Raw genomic sequence first — 22,226 nt, 5'->3', positions numbered from 1 at the left:
AGACATTGTATGAATTTGGAAGATTTCCGGTAATCGAGTAAATATACATTTTAAGGGGGAGTTTAATGAAAAACTGATCAGTGGTGCTGTACATGGTTAATCCTGTGTGATAGTAGGTAGACATGAGCATATTTGTCAAAGCCCTGCCCCACGTGCCAGCGTCCCAGATCTGAGAATTTGAACAGAGGAGTGTGGGGGTGGGGCCTCAAGCTTGCTTACCCATTTGTCCCACTCGAACACTTCCCAGGGAAAGCAACCAGTGGAAATGGATTTCAGAGAATTCCAGAGGCCTCTCAGAACGAGAGAATGGGACTCTCAAGAGCAGAGTGACATGCTGGGCAAGGGATGCAACAGGTGGCGCCTGAGGAATATCACAGCTCTGGCAGGGGGGGTGGGGGTTACAGGGTAGAGGGGAATGGAGGGGGCAGACCTCGAGGTGTACATTTCGGGACGCTTCCCAGGGATGAAAGTCAGGAACACTTCAGTGTTGTTCAGAGAGATGTAGGAACGGCCGTTGCATTTCAACTCCACCAGCTGGCCCGGGGCCAAGCCGTCTTGAATTGAACAAGAACCGGTTTAGACTCATGTTGACGTACAGTCGGGAAAGACACTGGACCTGCCGTCAAAGATGGTCTAGTTAGCCCTAAAGGTTCATTATTTTCATTTTTTAAGGTATCCAATAATGCAAGAGAATCCACATCCAACAAATGAAGTAAGCGACCTGTGTGTTACAGTCCCCGCTCTCTCATTCCCCTTTAAACAAAAAGAAAGGCAAGAGAAAATAGGGATGCAGGAATATGGCCAAAACCAAACCAAGGCAGAGGAACAGAGAGACAAGTATGTCTTAGTAAGCCACTTATGACATGGCTTAACTGAACAGAATCCAAACATCCTTCCCATGCTTCTAAGCGCATCCTTGTGACAGACCTCATCTTAGCAAGCGTTGTCATGTGCCAACATTCATTTCATCCCGGCGTTGTCTGACGGACACCACACAGCAGGATAGACCCCCCCCCCCCCCCACTGTGATGCGGCAGGATGAGAAGGCTCAAAAACAAGGTCTGGGGGTGACTTTTTGTTCTCAAAGATAGCCGAAAATAGGTATTTATAACTCTGCCCAAGAACCTGTGCTGCTATGAAGATATGTTGTAAGAAAGGATGTTGTGATTTCAAAAACATGAACAGCCCCTACCATTTTGTCCTTGTGTCAAATGTGTTTCATATCATTAAATAAATAAATAAAACAAGCCATGGATACAATTATTTCCATTAATTACAGATCTGGAAAGCAGTGCCAGCATATCTAAACAGATATCTTTTTTGTGAGTCAGTCACCTTAAAATGCTTTGACAGTGACTTAGTCATGTACATCTGTGACACAAAAGGAACGACAGTCCTTTAAATGGCAGTCGGATGCCATGAGTCAAGGCACTTGAAAGGACTAGGCTAATATGTTACAATGCTTTAGGACTTCAGCTTGTTTGACATTTGAGTCATTTAGCACACAACTTTATTCAGAGCCACTGAAAGATCACAGCCAAAGTGATCATTGTTAATTGTATCTTAATAAAGTAGTCTACAAAGTTAGCTCAATGCAAAGCATCTGTTACAACTAGAGTGTTGAGAAAGAATGATGCTAAGATAGAAAGGGTTTACCAGTTTAGAAAATGTTCTGTCACCAGTTTTCTTTGTGTGTTAAATATGTTGTAGCTGAGATCTTTAAGACAGCTGGCTTCCCCCGACTACATCTTCTCTTTCAGAGACTACAAGCCTCTGAAATAGTTGTAACCACATCCTGCCACCTCACCACCAGCCTTTTTTCTTTCGAGGAGAACTTCATTTTGTTTCAAGAAAACTGCTATTTGAAGTGCATCAAGCATACCGTTTCTTAACATACTTGTTGACTTTTGATCTGTGAAACCGGATGTTTGACTTTGAAGCGAAGTATTTATAATGTGTCTCATTCAAACATTACAAAGCGCTTCCCTGTTTGTAGACTTTAATCATTTATTTATCTCATATTGGTGGAAATGTTGCCAAAACTGCAGTGAGCACAATGCAACTGAAACCTACCAGTGAAAGCATTTGACCTTTAGCTTTGTGTATACTGCCAGGCTGTAAACATCAGTGTTGACTGTCCCCATTCAGTCACTTAATAACTCATTGAGGAAATTATGTTATTTGATTTTCACATTGTCTAATGGATGCAGCGAAGGTTTAAGTAGGAAACACCCTTTGGAACGTTTTGAAATCCTCAAATATTTTCCCACAGGGAGTGTGGGATTGTGCAATGGAGTTGGAACCACAGTGTTTCCCAACAGAGAGGTAGAAAACCTTGCTGCTATTTAAACTGTGGCTCTGAAATGGGAGGGAACAGCTTTTTTGGGGTCCTCACACCTCTACTAAAACCTGCCAGAGCTGAGACGCCTGAACCCTTTCATCTGTGAAAAGCTACTGTAGTTATTTCAGCTCCCTGTTATTGCAGACACTCACACTAACCCAATGTACCCTCAGGTCCAAGCAGTGCCAGTGATAATTTGGGCACTCAGTCAGTCAGCACACCCCTCTAAATGATATAACATCGGACGCACCAGAGAAAGCAGCAGGCTGAGGTGGGTGGGTTGGGGGGGGGAAGCATGCTGCTTCATGCCTTTAGATTTTTGGAGAGAAAGAGACAGACAGTGAGAGAGAAGAGGGAAGGCAGGAAAAGAGAAGGGGCCTCCAGTTAGTGTATACACAGTGGATATTTGAAGTCAGGTGTTCCAATCCATGAGATTATATTCAGGTGATTTTTAGTGGAGCCCTGTCACATAAAAACCCACAAATTTTAGTTATCAACAAAGTCTGGCTCACAAAATACAGATCTGTTATGACATCCATGGCAGGAGACAAAAGAGGAAACCACTGTTCTTGAAATAAACAAGTTGACTCATCCCAGGTATGCTAAAAACACCTGGATGGTCCACAAAACTAAGGGAGTAATGTTTTTTAACCAGAAAAAACATGAATGGAACTTTCTGTCAGAAGGACACAATGTTATATTTGGAATTAGAAAATACTGGGGGAAATTTATTAAATCTTGTATCATGAAATTCCACTGGAGAATGTTAGGGTAACAGTCCATCTCAAGCTTAAAAGAGGTTGGGTTACACAATACAACAACAAACCTAAATACATAAGCAAAAGTCTGCTTCCAGTCAGTGCTGTTCATGTTTGACCAATGTGTTTAATGAAGACATTAAAAGTACACACTTTGTGTGTTCCTTGTTCAAATCAAACAGTGTTTATCTATTGTTATGGTGTTCATGAAGATAATTAATTCAATGTGCTTGGAAAACTTTTCTCGCATCTGTAATTTGCAAACATTCATGGGTACAGCTAGAGTAGATGGAATCAAAACAAGAGAATTCCATGGAATAACAAGGAAATTCTACAAACAACCAACCTCAGAAGAAAGAACAGTATCAACAGGCTTAGACGCACCTGTTCACCTCTGTAAAGGGCCATTTGAGTTTGCCTTAACAGTACACCCCCCAAAAAAAGAATAGTCAGAAAATAGAAAGTGACAATTTGAAAGCTACAGTCCTTGCCTGTGAGACATTGCCAGCAATAATATTGTAGTTATATTTCCTAAACAACAATAGCCTCACATAACTATGAGGTCAGGACCTCCCATTAGGCAAGATTAGACACCCGCTTATGGCAGCCCTTGAATTTGAGGCAGCATTTTATAGTTGGCTACTGCCTATCCAGCGTGACAACTGGCTGACGCCCCTGATCGGTGGAGGTCCACGGCACCCCAGCCACCAGCTCATAGCGTTGCTCCAATTCCCGCCCTCACCGCATTCGCGTTTCTCCCGTTGTTCACTCACACTATCTGTGGTAGCTAGAGGACACTCTAGGTGGAAACTAAAGAAATAAATGTTGAAACTGATGTTGGAAAATCAAATTCAATATGCAAATAAACTTGACATGAAACTTATTTTACACTACACCAGCGAAAAGAGCCCAGCCATGCATTTATGAAAGCACTTGTTTCTAAAGCTCAAATCATCTACATTTTCTACAGTTCACTGGGAATATATGTTACATGTGTTATATAATAGTGCTATTTTATTGTAATATTTAAGAATTATGGAATTGTGCCATTTGGGATTATAGGAGGCAAAAATGTGTTTTTAGGTAGTTTGCTGTGAAGTGTGAAGGGATGTGGCATTTTTTCTCTTGCCTAGGTCTTTTAGGAATTTTAACTCAAGTCCTACTGCTAGCCATGTCTTGAGATAAATTAAGTACAGTAATTGATCCAATTAATTTGTCATTTTGAAGCAGAAATCTACTTTGAAGGTTGTATACACCTAGCACTCGCACAGCCTCCTGATTACGCAAGCTTACATTTAAGTGATACATGGATATCAGTCTGGTCAGGCTGTGTTTCAAACCATTTGGGCATGTGCCATTTCCAGTGTCCATTGGGAAAATGTAATTTGAATGCGATTGGACCGACCTTCAACTAATCAAACATGATGTACTGTAGTACCAAACAGGCCCGGATCCATGGTGGGGGGGGGGGGGGGGGGGGCAAAGGGGGCATTGCCCCTCCAGACACTATCTGTGGCCCCACAGTTTGGGATCCCCATAAACATTGCAAATGGTATATGAATTAGAGGGGCATTAATAAAAAATGCCCCCTCAGTCATTTCATCCTGCAGCTGGGGCTGGTACCAAAGGACTTTAATTCACAAGAATAAACAGTACTGTACAACGAGCAACAGCAATCAAACAAGCAGATCAGTAAGTATAGTTGATTGACATCTCTGAATACTATTATTGCCATCTTTGTCACAAATATTTGAGCATCAAATTCACCCTAGCGAGTACCAAGAAACTAAAACAGCAAATGAAATCAAATATAAACGGTTCTCAAAAATTATATTTGGATTAGTCCTCGTCATCACATAGACCACACCCATAATTCATGAAAGTGCACAGATTGGCTGAGTTAAACGGTAACCAGCTTCAAACTTAAGCCTACTCAGCCGGACCAGACTGATATCCATGTAGCGGGATCAGTTGTTTAGGAAAGGCCACCAAAAGGATTCAGAGTTGAACAGGTTCACATCTGTAGTGTTTGGGTTAATCATCGGACAGCCCCTGGAGTATAGAAAGAACAGACGTAATGGCCTTGTGTATTCACAGGTGAAGCCTGTATGAGATGCCCCATAGCACCTCATAATGACTAAGAGTTTCAAGGACAGGGTGGTCATGATCTTAGTTTAACTCCACTCCGAGACAACCCTGAGCAAAAATCAACAAACTGTTACTCCGCTTATTATCATGAAATACATGTAGTTTATACACAGTGATCCGGATAATGATTACTATAGTTAGCAATAGAATATGTCTAACCATATAGCATGTAAACACGTAAAAGGAACACTGGAAGCAGATAAAACATTACCCAAAGTTTAACGACATGGTATTAAGAGGTCTATGGAGTAGTATAGTAAAAAGGTGTGGGTTTGGAAATGTTTTAATAAGGTGACCCACAGAGAGGCTTAAGGGTTTTCCGTTTACCACAAGTGAGGTAAACAGCTGCCAGTGTTTGCATAGGGAGATAAGACATAGGGGGAAAATTAAGTACCTATACACCTGCACAGAGCAGGCACATTAAAAGCCCCAGGGTTAATGATTAGATCCCAGGAGAAATATACTTCAACATCTGACCTGGGCCCTGTTGAAATACTATGAAAATGTGTCCTTCGCACTGATGAAATGCAATACAGAAAACTGACTATCGTTCAAATCATGTTAGATATGTGACTGCTCCCCCCGCAAATAGGAGGTATTTTCACCCTATTCAAACATGGCCAAGGGTTAAAATACTATGTGTTCTTCCAAATATTTGAGTGTTTGATCGAACCTGCCAGGTCAAAGACTTGAGTACCAGAAGGATAAGGATTAGAATTCTGGGACTTTTCCATCGGTTCTATTGTTTAATCTTGATGAAACGCAGACGAGGTGGTTAAAAGATACAAACAGATCCACTGTTTTGGCCCATTTTAGCACTAAGCTTGGTTGGGGGTCCAGTCCCCCTCTCTGAACCACATAGCTATTTGAGCATGGCATGGAGCCTTGCAATTCGACCTTTGAACTGTGATGTACTACCATGGATGGGATGGATACCAATCTTGACCAACAGTCAAGCACCCTATCTGGTGGACCCGGCCCAGAATAGTCAGTGTATCATGGCAGCAGATAGCTTAGTCATGTGCCCAGCTGCTAGTTTGTATCACAGAGCAAACAACCTGTGATGGAAAAAAGTCTGTTCATCTGCCCTTAAGCAAGACACTTAAAACCCTTTACAGTATTGCTCAAAGGTCACCGTCAACAAGGGCTGATGACCCTGGCCAAGACTGCACTCTCTTTGAAGGGTACCTTGCGGGCAGAGTTGGGGAGTAATAGATTACAAAAAACAGTAACTAATCCGTTACGTTACCAGCTAAAACATTGTAATCGGATTACAGATACTTTTGAAAAAATTTATGATTACTTCTTGGATTACTTCAATTGAAAAATAATAAGTGTGTGAAATAGTTATGACACATAGCATGTTAGAATTTTTTTGTCTTAAAACCATTTATTTAAACCTTATTAACAATGCACCTCAGTTATTGTGTGATCATCATGGGTGCAAAGGTGGGTGTACATAACCAGTTTAGTGACTGATGAAGCGCAAGTTTAATTTTCCCTGGTTTTGGCTGGTAAAAACAGAGTATGTCTACAATAATATTAGCTGACCCATACAAAATGTGATTTAGCAATCTGCTATCGATGCATTTTTCTCAGAACAATAGACGATACCTGGTGTTTTATATTTTTTCAGATAGGACTTATTTAGAAGATTAGGCAACTATTTGTCAGACAGCTGTAACATGGCGCTGTCTTCAAGATAAAAAATTATATGGAATTTATCACAATATTTGATGAGGAAAGGTAGATTAAGAGTGCATATGTAAATCACAGGTAAAACGTATTTGTGTGCGGTGTTCACGATTGCCAAGTTGCATTCTCTTGCCAGGGGTTTCTGCAAAGTTTTGATGATGTTGGTGGTTGTGGAGCAAAATATCAGACTACTACAAGTGTAGTGTGCATGTGAAAAGCTATTATGTAAATTTTAAAATTGATTGATCCCACAAAAGCTGTTCAGTTGGTTATATTCCTATTTGTCTTCTAATGCATATTCTAAAAGTAATCCCCTAGTTACATTAATGATTACAACTATGGACAGGTAACTTGTAACTGTAACAGATTGCATTTAAAAGGTAACCTACTCAAACCTGCTTGTGGATGTTGAGATATGCCAAATATGCATTTACATTTGGCTTGACCAAACCAATCAGAGAAGCATGAAAAATGAAAATGGAGTAAAGCAGGAGTGAAGACCTGAGAGACTATGACAATGGTCAAATTGTTATGGCCAGATGACTGATTCAGAGCATCTCTGAAATGGCAAGGCTTGCTACCAGGTCAGCAGTGGTGAATATCTACTGACAGTGCTCCGAGGAGGGACAAACCACAAACCAGAGACAGGGTGTTCGGTGCCCAAGGCTCATTGATGTGTAAGGGCAGTGAAGGCTATCCTGACCGGTCCTAACTGGCAGCAGGTCTAATGTTGCACAAGTCACAGAAAATGTTAATGATGGTAAAAGGAAGAATGTGTCACAACACACAGTGCATCACACCCTGCTGGGTATGGGGCTGTGTAGTGCAGACCGGTCAGAGTGCCCATGATGACCCCTGTGACCAACGTCTAATGCATTTACAATGGCCACGCAAGCATCGGAACAAGACCTTTGAGCAGTGGAAGATCGCCTAATATTATGAGTCCTGTTTTCTTTTACGTCACGTGGATGACCCGTGTACGTGCGCTGTTTACCTGGGGAAGAGATGGCACCAGGATGCACTGTGGGAAGACGACAAGCATGTGGAGGAAGTGTGATCCTCTGGGCTATGTTCTGCTGGGAAACCCTGGGTCCAGGCATTCATGTGGACATCAATTTGACATGAGCCACCAACCTAAACATCATGGCAGACCAGGTACACCCCTTTATGACAATGGTATTGCAGTGGCCTCTTTGAGCAGGATGATGTGCCCTGCCACACTGCACACATTGTTTGGAAACATGATGGAGAGGTCAAGGTGTTGCCTTGGCCTCCAAATTCCCCACATCTCATTCCGATTGACGGGTTGGCGCTGTTTTGGCAGCACGTGTAAGACCAGCAGCATCAGTGGTTCATCAGTGTTGAGAATACAACCCACCATCACTGCACATCATTCACTATGTTAACTAGATGTCAAGTGTAAGAATGTACCAGAGTGCATGAGGAAGTACAGTTCAGCTGGAACGCTTCCCAACATCGTCCATTCAGGACATATCTGCAATCTAACCAGCTAAATGACTAAACCGTAACAATAATACAATAACTAATAATTCTATTGAGAATTATTATAGAATGTCTGGTCAGTGGAGACCACAGTCTAACATCTATCTGTACCGTAGAGAACACAACAACAGAACCGTGTCACGGACCCTCTACATTTATCTGTGCCCTAGAGAACATAACAGAACCATGTAACAGATGCTCTACATCTATCTGTGCCCTAGAGAACACACTAAAGAAACATACCACTTGCCCTCTACATTGGTCTCCTAGAGAACACAACAACAGAACCATGTCACGTACCCTCTACAACTATCAGTGCCCTAGAGAACACAACAACACCGTGTCACCAACGCTCTACTATCTATCTGAGCACTAGAGACCAGACAACAGTGAAACACAAACTGAATGAACTCTGTGACCCTTCTAAATGCCGAGCTCCTTGTGTACAAGTCGACAGCCACACGTAATACCACCCAACACTTTATTAGCCATCTACGCCAGTAATTAGCAGCAACTAAAAGGAAATGGCCTTTTAGGACATCTGCCACGCAGAAATGTTTCCAGGACTCTGAGACATAAGTTCGGAAATGTAGTGGATGTTTATCTGGTATTGCCACTGGGCTGAGACAATACTGTAGTAACTCTGACTGATTTAGATGGCGGATATTCATCAGATTCCATCCCGTGTTTGGAATGTAACTACTAATCTTCAGGGGCAGAAAAAACGCTTCTAATCGGAATCAACCTGTCCCGTTATTAGAATCTTGCACTTATAGCACTGCAACGGAAAGCGTTGTGCCATACATGTTTTGTTATAGCTCAACTGTTTGAACAAGATAACCCAACAGGGCCCACTAATGTGCCAGCAGCCTAGTCATTTTGTGATGTTAAGTATAGCACTGGGATTGTTGTATTCATCCAACATTTTGCTCACTGGCTGGCCCATGTTCAACTAAAAAGAATCCAACATTCTACATACAACTTTTTTCCACCTGAAACAGCAAAGGAATCTGTGTAAAAATGTGTTAACCAGATGAATGTAGAAAAAAAAAAGTTTGGTAGACCAGGTTACTGGGCCAACCTAGAATGTTTGCACCCGTTGGACCTCTTTAGAAGCGTCAATGATTAATCCTTAGTTTAGGTCTGCGTTATCACACTTCAAACACAGTCGGATACTCTGGTTCACGGAAAAGGGGGGAATGCCAGCAGTTGGGAACAGAGATTAGAATGCCCCGTTAGATCATAGGCATCATAGGGGTGAACAAACACCATCTGTTCACTTTCCCGGGGGTTCCCGACTCCAGAATCATCAACCAATGGATCAGAACAAGCAAAAACTGGCGCCAAGCGGCCAGAGACACACGATTGATTCCCTGGTCACTCTGACACAGTAGGAGATAAATAGTCAGTATGTCGGTCACTCTGTTTGCTCTTTCCGATCCATTGCAAGGTCATGTTTGACCTAGTCATTTTATGACTCAGCAACACGTCAGGGTTTGGGCTCACTGGAGAGGATCAAATGAATCCTCACTGGATATCAAAATGACCTCAGGATGAGTCAAGTTTGGAACTGCCAAAACCAACATTGCTGGACATTATTTCCATCAAGAAAGTGTCTCCTAATGATGTGTAACATTAACTTCATAACAGTTGGATTTTGACAGAAGGCTTGAATACAGTATCAGAGAAACGCAGTCCCAAAAGGAAAAAAGTACATGTTTTAGTGCAAACCAAATATAATATATACAAGTCTTTTTTTCCCCCCCATTTCCATATATTCCTCCGCCAGAAACCCTGTCTGCAGCACTGAAAGCAGAGCTCAGGAAGTTGTGCGTAATAACAGGGCCACTCCTTGACTGTAGACCGCCAGCACAGTCCTGGAAGGCACATCTGAGATTTCTGACTAAGCTTGGTTCCTGGTAACGGGCCGTCCTATGGACTACCCCCATGACCCTGGCTGGCTGGCTGCTGCTCTGGAGGGACCAATCCACCCATATATCTCAAGTGTCTTATTAACACTTAATAGAAAAACAGAACACAACAGGGATGGGGGAGGTTAGGGAAAGCGACATTACGAGACCAGCCATATGGAGTTGATAGTGTCTATGGAGAGAACAGTCTCATCCAGCTCCTTTCCTGCTCATCTGGGAGAGCTTTAGGGACATTGCACAACACAATACAAAAATGGTCAGATGTTTTCAGATCTCCAAAGTAGTCTTAAAGGGATAGCTTACCCAAATGACTGTTTGCTTTACACTGTAAGCTGCCGTTGGACAGGTATGACAGAAATCAATAGTTTGGCTATTTTTACCTGGCTTTAATCCAATGACAAGAGGTAACAATATTAGCATTATCACACTTACCCTATCATGAATAAAAGGAATGTTGTTGGATACAAATCTATACATAGATCTGTCTGTCAACACAGTACCATTTAAAAGTTTGGACACATCAACTCATTCAAGGGTATTTATTCATGTTCCACTTTGGGATAATAGCGAAGACATCAAAACTCATGAAATAAAATATGGAACCGTATAGTAACCCGTATAGTAACCCAAAAAGTGTTAAACAAATAAAAATGTATTTCTTCAAAGTAGTCACCCTTTGCTTTGATGATAGCTTTTCACTCTCTTTGAATTCTCTTCATGGGGTAGTCACCTGAAATGTATTTCATAGAAACGATCCATCATAACTTTAAGACATGAAGGTCAGTCAGACTTTAAATGTTTCTTCAAGTACATTCACACAAACCATCAAGCACTATGTGGAAACTAACTCTCATCTGTACCTGCACAGGAAAGGCAGACCCAAAAATACCCAACATTTCTGAGGATAAGTTCATTAGAGTTACCAGCCTCAGCAATTGATTGCATCCCAAATACAGTGGATGTAAAAAGTCTACACACCTCTGTTAAAATGCCACATTCTTGTGATGTAAAAGAATGAGACCAAGATGAATTATGTCAGAACCTTTTTTAACTTGAATGTGACCTAAGATGAACAATTCAACTGAAAAACAAACTGAAATCTTTGAGGGGGAAAAAATATAACCTGGTTGTATAAGTGTGAACACCCTTAAACTAATACTTTTTTTAAACACCTTTTGATTTTATTACAGTACTCAGTCTTTTTGGGTAGAAGTATATTAGCATGGCACATCTCAATATTTGCCCACTCTTCTTTGCAAAAGCGCTCTGAATCTGTCAGATTGCAAGGACAGCCCTCTTCGGATCACCCCACAGATGTTCAATTGGATTCAGGTCTGGGCTCTGGCTGGGCCATTCCAAAACGTTATTCTTCTTCAGGTGAAGCCATGCTTTTGTGGATTTGGATGTGTGCTTTGTTTTGTTGTCGTGCTGAAAGGTGAACTTCCTCTTCATCTTCAACTTTCTAATGGGCAACTGAAGGTTTTGTGCCAAAATTGCCTGGTATTTGGAACTGTTCATAATTCTCTCCACCCTGACTAAGGCCCTGGTTCCAGCTGAAGAAAAACAGCCCCAAAGCATGATGCTGCCACCACCACGCTTCACTGTGGTATGGTGTTCTTTGGGTGATGTGCAGTGTTGTTTTTGCGCCAGACATACCTTTTGGAAATATGGCCAAAGTTCAACCTTGGTTTCATCAGACCATAACACATTTCCCAAGTGCTTTTGGGAGACTTGATGTTTATTTTTGCAAACATTCAGCTGGGCTTGAATGTTTTTCTTTGTAAGAAAAGGCTGTCTTGCCACCCTACCCCATAGCCCATTCAGATGAAGAATATGGGTAATTGTTGTCATATGTAGCACACAGCCAGTACTTGCCAGAAATTCCTGCAGTTCCTTTAATGTTGCTGTAGGCCTTTTGGAAGCCTCCCTGACCAGTTTTCTTCTTGTCTTTTCATCAATTTTGAAGGGACGTCCAGTTCTTGGTAATGTCTCTGTTGTGCCATATTTTCTCCACTTGATGATGACTGTCTTCACTTTGTTCCATGGTATATCTAATGCTTTGGAAATTATTTTGTACCCTTCTCCTGACTGATATCTTTCAACAATGAGATCCCTCTGATGCTTTGGAAGCTCTCTGCGGACCATTGCTTTTGTTCTGAGATGCAACTAAGTAAATGTCAGGAAAATCCTACTAGAACAGGTGAACTTTATTTGTGATTAATCAAAGTCACTTAAACATTATGGCAGGTGTGTAATGACTTCTATTTAACATGAGTTTGAATGTGATTACTTATGCAACCAGGTTGTTGTAAGGTTTTTATTTTTCCCCCTCAAAGATTTCAGTTTGTTTTTCAATTGAATTGTTCATATTATAGGTCACATTAAAAGTGGAAAAAGTTCTGACATGATTTATCTTTGTCTCATTCCTTTAAATCACAAAAACCTGGCATTTTAACAGGGGTGTGTAGACTGTTTATATCCACTGTAACTGTTTCAAAGAATTCAAGTAACATTCATATCAATGTCAAATGTTAAAAAAACATCAACTGTTGATCAACAGATGAGACTTGGTTAATCAGGCCTTTATGGTCAAATTGCTGCAAAGAAACCACTACTGAAGGACACCAATAAAAAGAGGCTTTCTTGGGCCAAGAAACACAAGAAATTAACATTAGACCAGTGGAAATCTGTCCTTTGGTCTGATGAGTCCAAAGATGAGAATTTTGGTTCCAACCGTGTGTCTTTGTGAGACACAGAATGGGTGAACAGATCATCTCCGCATATATTTCCCACCATGAAGGTTAGAATTAAATTAGGAGCTCCAAGGAAATGTTGACAGAGCATTTAACTACTTGCACCAAATTTAGAAATGCTTTATCTGGTTAATCACAGTTGGCAGAGTTGGTAGATTTTTATATTTCACGTTAGTGTAAAATTAAATTATGTTACATAAATATTGAATCGTTGGAGACAGGAGTAGAAGGCATATACTGTATATCGTGTAAGTGTGTGTGATTGATATTGGCTGCTGGAATAGTTTAAATGTATGCAGGTCCAGCCTAAGGAAAAATGATTATACTATTAACAACAAACACACTTGAAACAATAAAAATAGCTACATTAGTTGGATGATTGACATGCAACAGATTATGTTGAATATATACGTAAATATATAGCTAGCAAATTAATTCCCGACCAAGGTAGCAAATTTTATGGTTACCACGAAATAATACATATATTAAATGTCTCTTATTTTTTATAAAACTGTGTATCAAAAGCCTTTCTTACAATTGCTCAATGCAATGAAACCGTGGTATGCGTCTCCATTTTTAAATGTACTCTCCTGAGGACATTTAAAAATGGTGGTTGAAAACTTCTTCGAGTAGCCTCTACACTACTATTTGACCATTTAGAAATGTTCAGCATTGATTATATAGTTCTACCTCTCGAGCAGGGACTGTTTCAGGGGTAAAATGTAGTCCCTGGTCCGAGACCCTGGTTCCTGTTCCTGAGTAAAGTTCCTGCAGTGAAAACACGGTTTGTCATTTGTTTTTCAATAGGACAATGACCAAAAACACAGCCCTAGGCTGTGTAAGAGCTATTTGAAGAAGGAGAGTGATGGTGCTGCATAAGATGACCTGGCCTCCACGATCACCCAACATCAATTAAATTCAGATAGTTTGGGATGAGTTGGACCTCAGAGTGAAGGAAAAGATGTGCTAAGTATGTGTGGGAACTCCTTTAAGGCTGTAGGAAAAGCATTCCAGTTGTCTACCCCATGAAACTGGTTGAGAGAATGCCCAGAGTGTACAAAGCTATCATCAAGACAGCTTTGAAGAATCTACAATATGAAATGTATTTTAATCTCTTCAACACTTTTTTGGTTACTACATGATTCTGTATGTTATTTAATAGTTTTGGTGTCTTCATTATTATTCTACAATGTGGAAAAGAGTTAAAATAAAGAAATACCCTTAAATTTGTATGTGTTCTAACTTTTCACTGGCATTGTATAGATAGGTCAGGAAATAATTGGACACTGACAAGTTTAGTTTTTTTGGCTGTATATCAAAATATATTCAAGTTAAAGCTAAATAATGAATATGGGCTTAAAGTCAAAGGAGCCCTCAATGCAGGTTAAACAGGCCATCCTTAGGCCTCATCCATCAGAGAGATAGCAGGAACATTAGGAGTGGCCAAATCAACAGTTTGGTAGATTCTTAGAAAAAAATGCCTGGATGTCCACAGAAGATAACAGTGGTGGATGATCGTAGGATCCTTTCCATGGTAAAGAAACAGAAAAGGAACCAGGCAAGCCTAGTTCAGCCAGCCCGCAATTAAAAGTGATAAACATTGCTACCCCCACTGGATTTTAACCGCTACACCACGGTGCTATTTTTGTACAGTGTCGGTATAACATCTCACTAAGTTTGAATATTTTGTTTCTTATTAAGTTTACCTCCACCACAAATAGCATCTCTGAAATGTATGGCTTTTGTCACAAGCTGTTTTAACAGGGGTTAGGGTTAGCCAGTAATAGGCTTACAATTATCTAAGTTACTACTTGAACTTAACACAGCCAAAGCTATTCAATGGTTCAAAAGTGTTTGTTTTTCTTTCATTCATGAATGACATGGATACAATAACTATCAATGTAGGTGACGATAACTGAAACTCCTACTCTTTTACTGCCTAAGGGGTTTTGATTGAGCCTATATTACCCCAAAAATCATGCATGGAAGTGTATTTCAAAAATCCACCAGAAATAGTTACAATATTAACAGTTTTATTTTAGGCTTACTGAATGTTGTAGCCAGCAAAGTTTTTGTCTATCCTGACCAATAAAGCATGCAGGGATGCGTACGAAAATCCACCTAAAATAGATGCAACATAACGGCGAACAGATTAATTTTAGGCTTACTATAACATAGATATTGAAGGCAATAGCCATGTTTTTATCTATCCTGAACAAATCCTAATGCATCATTGTCTTTGACCATAAAGAGAAGACTTCACAACAGCAAATACAGAGGGTTCACCACAAGGTGCAAACCATTCATAAGCCTCAAGAATAGAAAGGCCAGATTAGACTTTGCCTACAACATCTAAAAAAGCCAGCCCAGTTCTGGAATAGCATTTTGTGGACAGATGAAACTAAGATCAACCAAATTATGGAGAAGGCTTGGAACGGCTCATGATCCGAAGCATACCACATCATTTGTAAAACATGGTGGAGGCAGTGTGATGAGATAGCCATGCATGTCTTCCAAAGACAATAGGTCATTAGTGTTTATTGATGATGTGACTGAAGACGGAAGCAGCCGCTTTAATTCTGAAGTGTATAGGGATATATTGTCTGCTCAGTTTCAGCCTAATTCAGTGAAGCCACCCAGGAGTTTTTTTAAGGCATAGAAGTGGAATATTCTGCAATGGCTGAGTCAATCATCTGATCTCAACCAGATCGATCATGCATTTAACATACTGAAGACAAAACTTAAGGCAGAAAGACCTATGAAACAAACAACTGAAGACAGCTGCAGTAAAGGCCTGGCAAAGCCAGCGTTTGGTGACGTTTATGCAAAGGATTCTCGACAAAGTATTACAAATTTACATTTTATTCATGATTGTGTTAATTTGCCCAATTACATTTGAGCCCCTGAAATAAAGGGACTGTATGAAAATGGTTGCATTTACTAAACGTTTCATATAATATTTTTGTTCAACCCCTTGAATTAAATCTGAAATTCTGCATTTAAATTCAAAGTTTGCATACCCTTACCGCAGAGGTTCCCAAACTAGGGGTCGCAACCCTATGTGGGGTCATCTGATAAGAAAATGGGGACGGGGGAGAATGTTTTACAATTTACTCTTATAACCTAAAATAAAAAAATATTGATTATATTATTTTTCTTCACATGGCTGGGGTTTATATATCGAAATAGGGTCCTTGGCCAGAAAGGTTTGGGAACCACTGCCTTACAGAATTGGTAATATATGTACCATTGGTAAAGAAAACAAGAATGACCAGGCAAAACACATGTCTTTTATTTCTTAAGGGATTCACATTCAACTGTAGATCATAACAGAATGGCACGTTCATAAAACAAAACATGGCAACAAAGATTTTTTTTTTTTTACTGACCCCTGTTCAAACGTCTGCATACCCTTAGTTCTTAATACTGTGCATTGCCCCCTTTAGCATCAATGACAAGGTGCAATCTTTTGTAATAGTTGTTTATGAGGCCCTGAATTCTTGCAGGTGGTAAAATCTGCCTATTCGTCTTGGCAAAATGCCTCCAGGTCATGCAAAGTCTTTGGTGGTCTTGCATGAACCGCACGTTTATGACCTCCCTTTTTCTGCTGTAACCACTGGAGGGTCAATTTGGCCTTGTGCTTAGAGTTATTGAAGTGCTGGAAAGTCCAAGAACATCCCATGCACAGCTTTCGTGCAGAAGAATGCAAATTGACTACCAGTATTTTCTGACAACGTAGTGCATTCATCTTGCAATCAATTTTCACAAGATTCCCCATGCCTTTAGAGCTCACACACCCCCATAACATCAGTGAGTCACCACCATGCTTCACAGTGGGAACGGTACTCTGTTCACTATAGGCCTCGTTGACCCCTCTCCAAACACAGCACTTATGGTGGTGACCATAAAGCTCTATTTTGCCCGTCACTCCAAATTATTGTGCCAGAAGCAGTGAGGGGTTGTCAAGGTGTTGTCGGGCACATTGTAACCAGGCTTTTTGTGGCATTGGTGCAGTAAAGGTTTGTTTCTGGCAACTCAACCATGCAGGTCATTTTTGTTCAAGTATCATCGTATTGTGCTCCTTGAAACAACCACACCTTCTCCCAGACCAGCCTGTATTTCTTCTGAGATTACCTGTGGGTTTTTCTTTGTATCCTGATGAATTCTTTTGGCAGTTTTGGCTGAAATCTTTCTTGGTCTACCTGACCTTGACTTAGTATCAAGAGATCCCTGAATGTTCCACTTATTAGTAAGTGATTGAACAGTACTGACTAGCATTTGCAAGGCTTTGGAATTTTCTGCTCCCCATGGCTCAGTATCTAGCCTGCTCAAGGCATCCACGTGAGAGCTAACAAAGTCACTGACTATTTATACACCATTTTGCAATTTAAAAAGCCACCGGTGTGGGAAATTCACCTTTAGTTGCCATTTTCACCTGTTTGTGTCACTTTGTGTGTCTGTAACAAGGCCAAACATTCGAGAGTATGTAAACTTTTGATCAGGGCCATTTGGGTGATTTCTTTTATCATTATGATTTAAAAAGGAGCCAAACAACTGTGATAATAAATGGCTTCATATGATCATTATCCTTAAATAAAAGACAGTTTGTTTTGCATGAATCAGTCATATTTTCAAAATCAATGCCAAAAGTTCAGCCAGGGTATGCAAACTGGGAGCACAACTATACACTACCGTTCAAATGTTTGAGGTCACACATACATTTCCTTGTTTTTGAAAGAAGAGCACATTGTTGTCCATAAACATTTCATAAACTTTATCAGCAATACAGTGTAGACCTTATTACTGCAGATTTATTTTACGGATTATCGATATATGTGTACAGAGGCTCATTATCAGTGACCATCAGTCCTGTGTTCCAATGGCACGTTTGCTAATCCAAGTTCATCATTTTAAAAGGCTAACTAATCATTAGAAAACCTTTTTGCAATTAAGTTAGCACAGATGAAAACTGGATGAGCGACATTTTGAGTTCTGTGACGTCACCGGGGCCCCACCCTGGAGCCAGGCCCGGGGTTGGGGCTCGTATGCGAGCGCCTGGTGGCCGGGCCTTTCCCCATGGGGCCCGGCCGGGCTCAGCCCGAACGAGCGACATGGGGCCGCCTTCCCGTTGGCTCACCACCCACAGGAGGGACCATAAGGGGCCGGTGCGGAGAGGATCGGGCGGCAGTCGAAGGCGGGGGCCTAGACAACCCGATCCCTGGACACGGAAACTAGCTCTAGGGACGTGGAACGTCACCTCGCTGGCGGGGAAGGAGCCTGAGATCGTGCGTGAGGTTGAGAGGTTCCGACTAGAGGTAGAACCACACTCCCCAGCTCTGCCGCCATGTGTTGGAGTTTACCCCGGTGAACGAGAGGGTCGTTTCCCTGCGCCTTCGGGTCGGGGATAGGTCTCTCACTGTTGTTTGTGCCTATGGGCCGAACGGCAGTGCAGAGTACCCGACCTTCTTGGAGTCTCTGGGAGGGGTGCTGGAAAGTGCTCCAACTGGGGACTCTATCGTTCTACTGGGGGACTTCAACGCCCACGTGGGCAACGACAGTGACACCTGGAGGGGTGTGATTGGGAGGAACGGCCCCCCTGATCTGAACCCGAGTGGTGTTCAGTTATTGGACTTCTGTGCTAGTCACAGTTTGTCCATAACGAACACCATGTTCAAGCATAAGGGTGTCCATCAGTGCACATGGCACCAGGACACCCTAGGCCGCAGGTCGATGATCGACTTTGTTGTCGTTTCATCTGACCTGCGGCCGTATGTCTTGGACACTCGGGTGAAGAGAGGGGCGGAGCTGTCAACTGATCACCACCTGGTGGTGAGCTGGATCCGATGGCGGGGGAGGAAGCTGGACAGACTCGGCAGGCCCAAGCGTACTGTAAGGGTCTGCTGGGAACGTCTGGCCGAGTCTCCTGTCAGAGAGATCTTTAACTCCCACCTCCGACAGAGCTTCGCCTGGATCCCGAGGGAGGCTGGAGATATTGAGTCCGAGTGGACCATGTTCTCCACCGCCATTGTCGAAGCGGCCGTTCGGAGCTGTGGACGTAAGGTCTCCGGTGCCTGTCGAGGCGGCAATCCCCGAACCCAGGTGGTGGACACCGGAAGTAAGGGATGCCGTCAAGCTGAAGAAGGAGTCCTATCAGGCCTGGTTGGCTTGTGGGACTCCTGAGGCAGCTGACGGGTACCGACAGGCCAAGCGGACTGCAGCCCGGGTGGTTTTGGAGGCAAAAACTCGGGCCTGGGAGGAGTTCGGTGAGGCCATGGAGAAGGACTATCGGCTGGCCTCGAAAAGATTCTGGCAAACCATCCGGTGCCTCAGGAGAGGGAAACAGTGCCCTACCAATGCTGTTTACAGTAGAGGTGGGCAGCTGTTGACTTCAACTGGGGATGTCGTCGGGCGGTTGAAGGAGTATTTCGAGGATGTCCTCAATCCCGCCATCCCGTCTTCCATTGAGGAAGCAGAGGATGAGGGCTCAGAGGTGGACTCGTCCATCACCCAGGCTGAAGTCACAGAGGTGGTCAAGAAACTCTTCGGTGGCAAGGCACCAGGGGTGGATGAGATCCGCCCTGAGTACCTCAAGTCTCTAGATGTTGTGGGGCTGTCTTGGCTGACACGCCTGAGCAACATCGCGTGGCAGTCGGGGACAGTGCCTCTGGGATGGCAGACCGGGGTGGTGGTCCCTCTTTTTAAGAAGGGGGACCAGAGGGTGTGTTACAACTATAGGGGGATCACACTTCTCAGCCTCCCCGGGAAAGTCTATGCCAGGGTTCTGGAGAGGAGAATACGGCCGATAGTAGAACCTCGGATTCAGGAGGAACAGTGCGGTTTTCTTCCAGGCCGTGGAACAGTGGACCAGCTCTATACCCTCTACAGGGTGATGGAGGGTTCATGGGAGTTTGCCCAACCAATCCACATGTGTTTTGTGGATTTGGAGAAGGCATTCGACTGTGTCCCTCGCGGCATCCTGTGGAGGGTGCTTGGGGAATATGGGGCCCTGGGTCCTTTGCTAAGTGTGCCAAGAAAACATCCCCCACATCATTACACCACCACCACCAGGCTGCACAGTGGTAACAAGGCATGATGGATCCATTTTCTCATTCTGTTTATGCCAAATTCTGACTCTACCATCTGAATATCTCAACAGAAATCGAGACTCATCAGACCAGGCAACATTCTTCCAGTCTTCAACTGTCCAATTTTGGTGAGCTCGTGCAAATTGTAGCCTCTTTTTCTTATTTGTATTAGAGATGAGTGGTACCCGGTGGGGTCTTTCGCTGTTGTAGCCCATCCGCCTCAAGGTTGTGTGTGTTGTGGCTTCACAAATGCTTTGCTGCATACCTCGGTTGTAACGAGTGGTTATTTCAGTCAAAGTTGCTCTTCTATCAGCTTGAATCAGTCGGCCCATTCTCCTCTGACCTCTAGCATCAACAAGGCATTTTCGCCCCCACAGGACTGCCGCATACTCAATGTTTTTCCCTTTTCACACCATTCTTTGTAAACCGGCCCGGCTGGCACCAACAACCATGCCACGTTCAAAATTGCTTAAATCACATTTCTTTCCCATTCTGACATTCAGTTTGGAGTTCAGGAGATTGTCTCGACCAGGACCACACCCCTAAATGCATTGAAGCAATTGCCATGTGATTGGTTGATTAGACAATTGCATTAATGAGAAATTGAACAGGTGTTCTTAATAATCCTTTAGGTGAGTGTATGTTGAAAGTCAACACTCCCATTTCAAAATGTTCTTCATCTGTTGCCTTACAGCCTGAAATGCAAAAAAAAGCTGACTTTTTCCAGCTTTATTTACACACAGTAACCTAGAATATCCAAGTGGGGGAAAAAATATGACTAATAACTAATTACAATTTAAACGGTACAGCACTGCTCTTTCATCATTAATTACTCTAATTCAACACATTCCAGTCAAATAAATCTTAAGATGCCTGAATAAATAACTTAAAACCAGAAAAGGAACCAGGCAAGCCTAGTTCAGTTGGCCTGAGCTGTAACGGATGAATGCTGTTGTCCCTGGCAAGTTTCGGTCTGCTGTTTTCTATGCGGCAGACGGTGTCTTTAACCATTACGCTATTTAAACAGTGGTAATGCAACTTTTACCTCAGCCATAACATTTTTGATGAAATAACGTGGACATTAGAACAGAACTAAAGTATACTCTTGCACAAATTACTGTAGATACTAAATAATAGCTATACAGCCACCCTATAAGGAAAGCAATGACACCAATCACTCCATGGCTGGTTTCTTTAGAAAACAATAACTGCATAAAAGGGTCACATAATTCAATTATTTTCTTAAATAAGAGATTCATGGTATTACAGAGTGGATATATATTGTTGTGAAATGGCTGAAAAGTACAGACAGGATAAATAGTTCTGAGACAAAGCTGGAATCGAACCAGTGTCAAAATATTGAAGCTTAGAGAGATTCCCACAAGACCACAGGGCTTGCTAGTTTTTAACTGCCCGAGGAGTTGGGATACAGAATTACACCAAAAAGCATGTACTTCGAAAATCCATCAGTAATTGTCACAATATAACCGTAAACAATTTTAGTTCAGGCTTACCATAATTTGTTTACGTGTGCAGTGTCGATGTAGCTTCTTAACATTAGATAATTTTCTCATGCATTAACATCACGGCAAGTTTCAATATTTAGCTAGACACCATTGTGTTAAATAGTCAAAATATAACCGTAAATAGTTTTATTTTAGGCTTACTATAACATAGCTACTGAAGGTTGTAGCCAGTGAAGTTTTTGTCTATCCAGAACAAATCCTAATGCATAACTTGTTTTGGCCGTGTCGAAATCTGCAGTTTCCAGCTACCAGTCCCTTTGCATAGAAGTCTGGGCTAAAATGACAAAGTAAAAGCTGAAGGGTTTTTCTTACCAATGTAAGTAACACAAAAATGTATCATTTAAATCAGGTGTTTGAGGTGTTTCTTAAATGTTAGAAAACGCTGTCATCCAGAATATATCTGTTTAGCAGCCTGGCTAACACAACCCACATTACCACAGCTAGACTACTGGTTTCATAGATGTAAATATAAATTAATGAAGATAA

Source organism: Esox lucius, chromosome 17 (assembly GCF_011004845.1).
Source record: "Esox lucius isolate fEsoLuc1 chromosome 17, fEsoLuc1.pri, whole genome shotgun sequence".
Lineage (NCBI taxonomy): Eukaryota > Metazoa > Chordata > Actinopteri > Esociformes > Esocidae > Esox > Esox lucius.
This window is presented reverse-complemented; position numbering follows the sequence as displayed.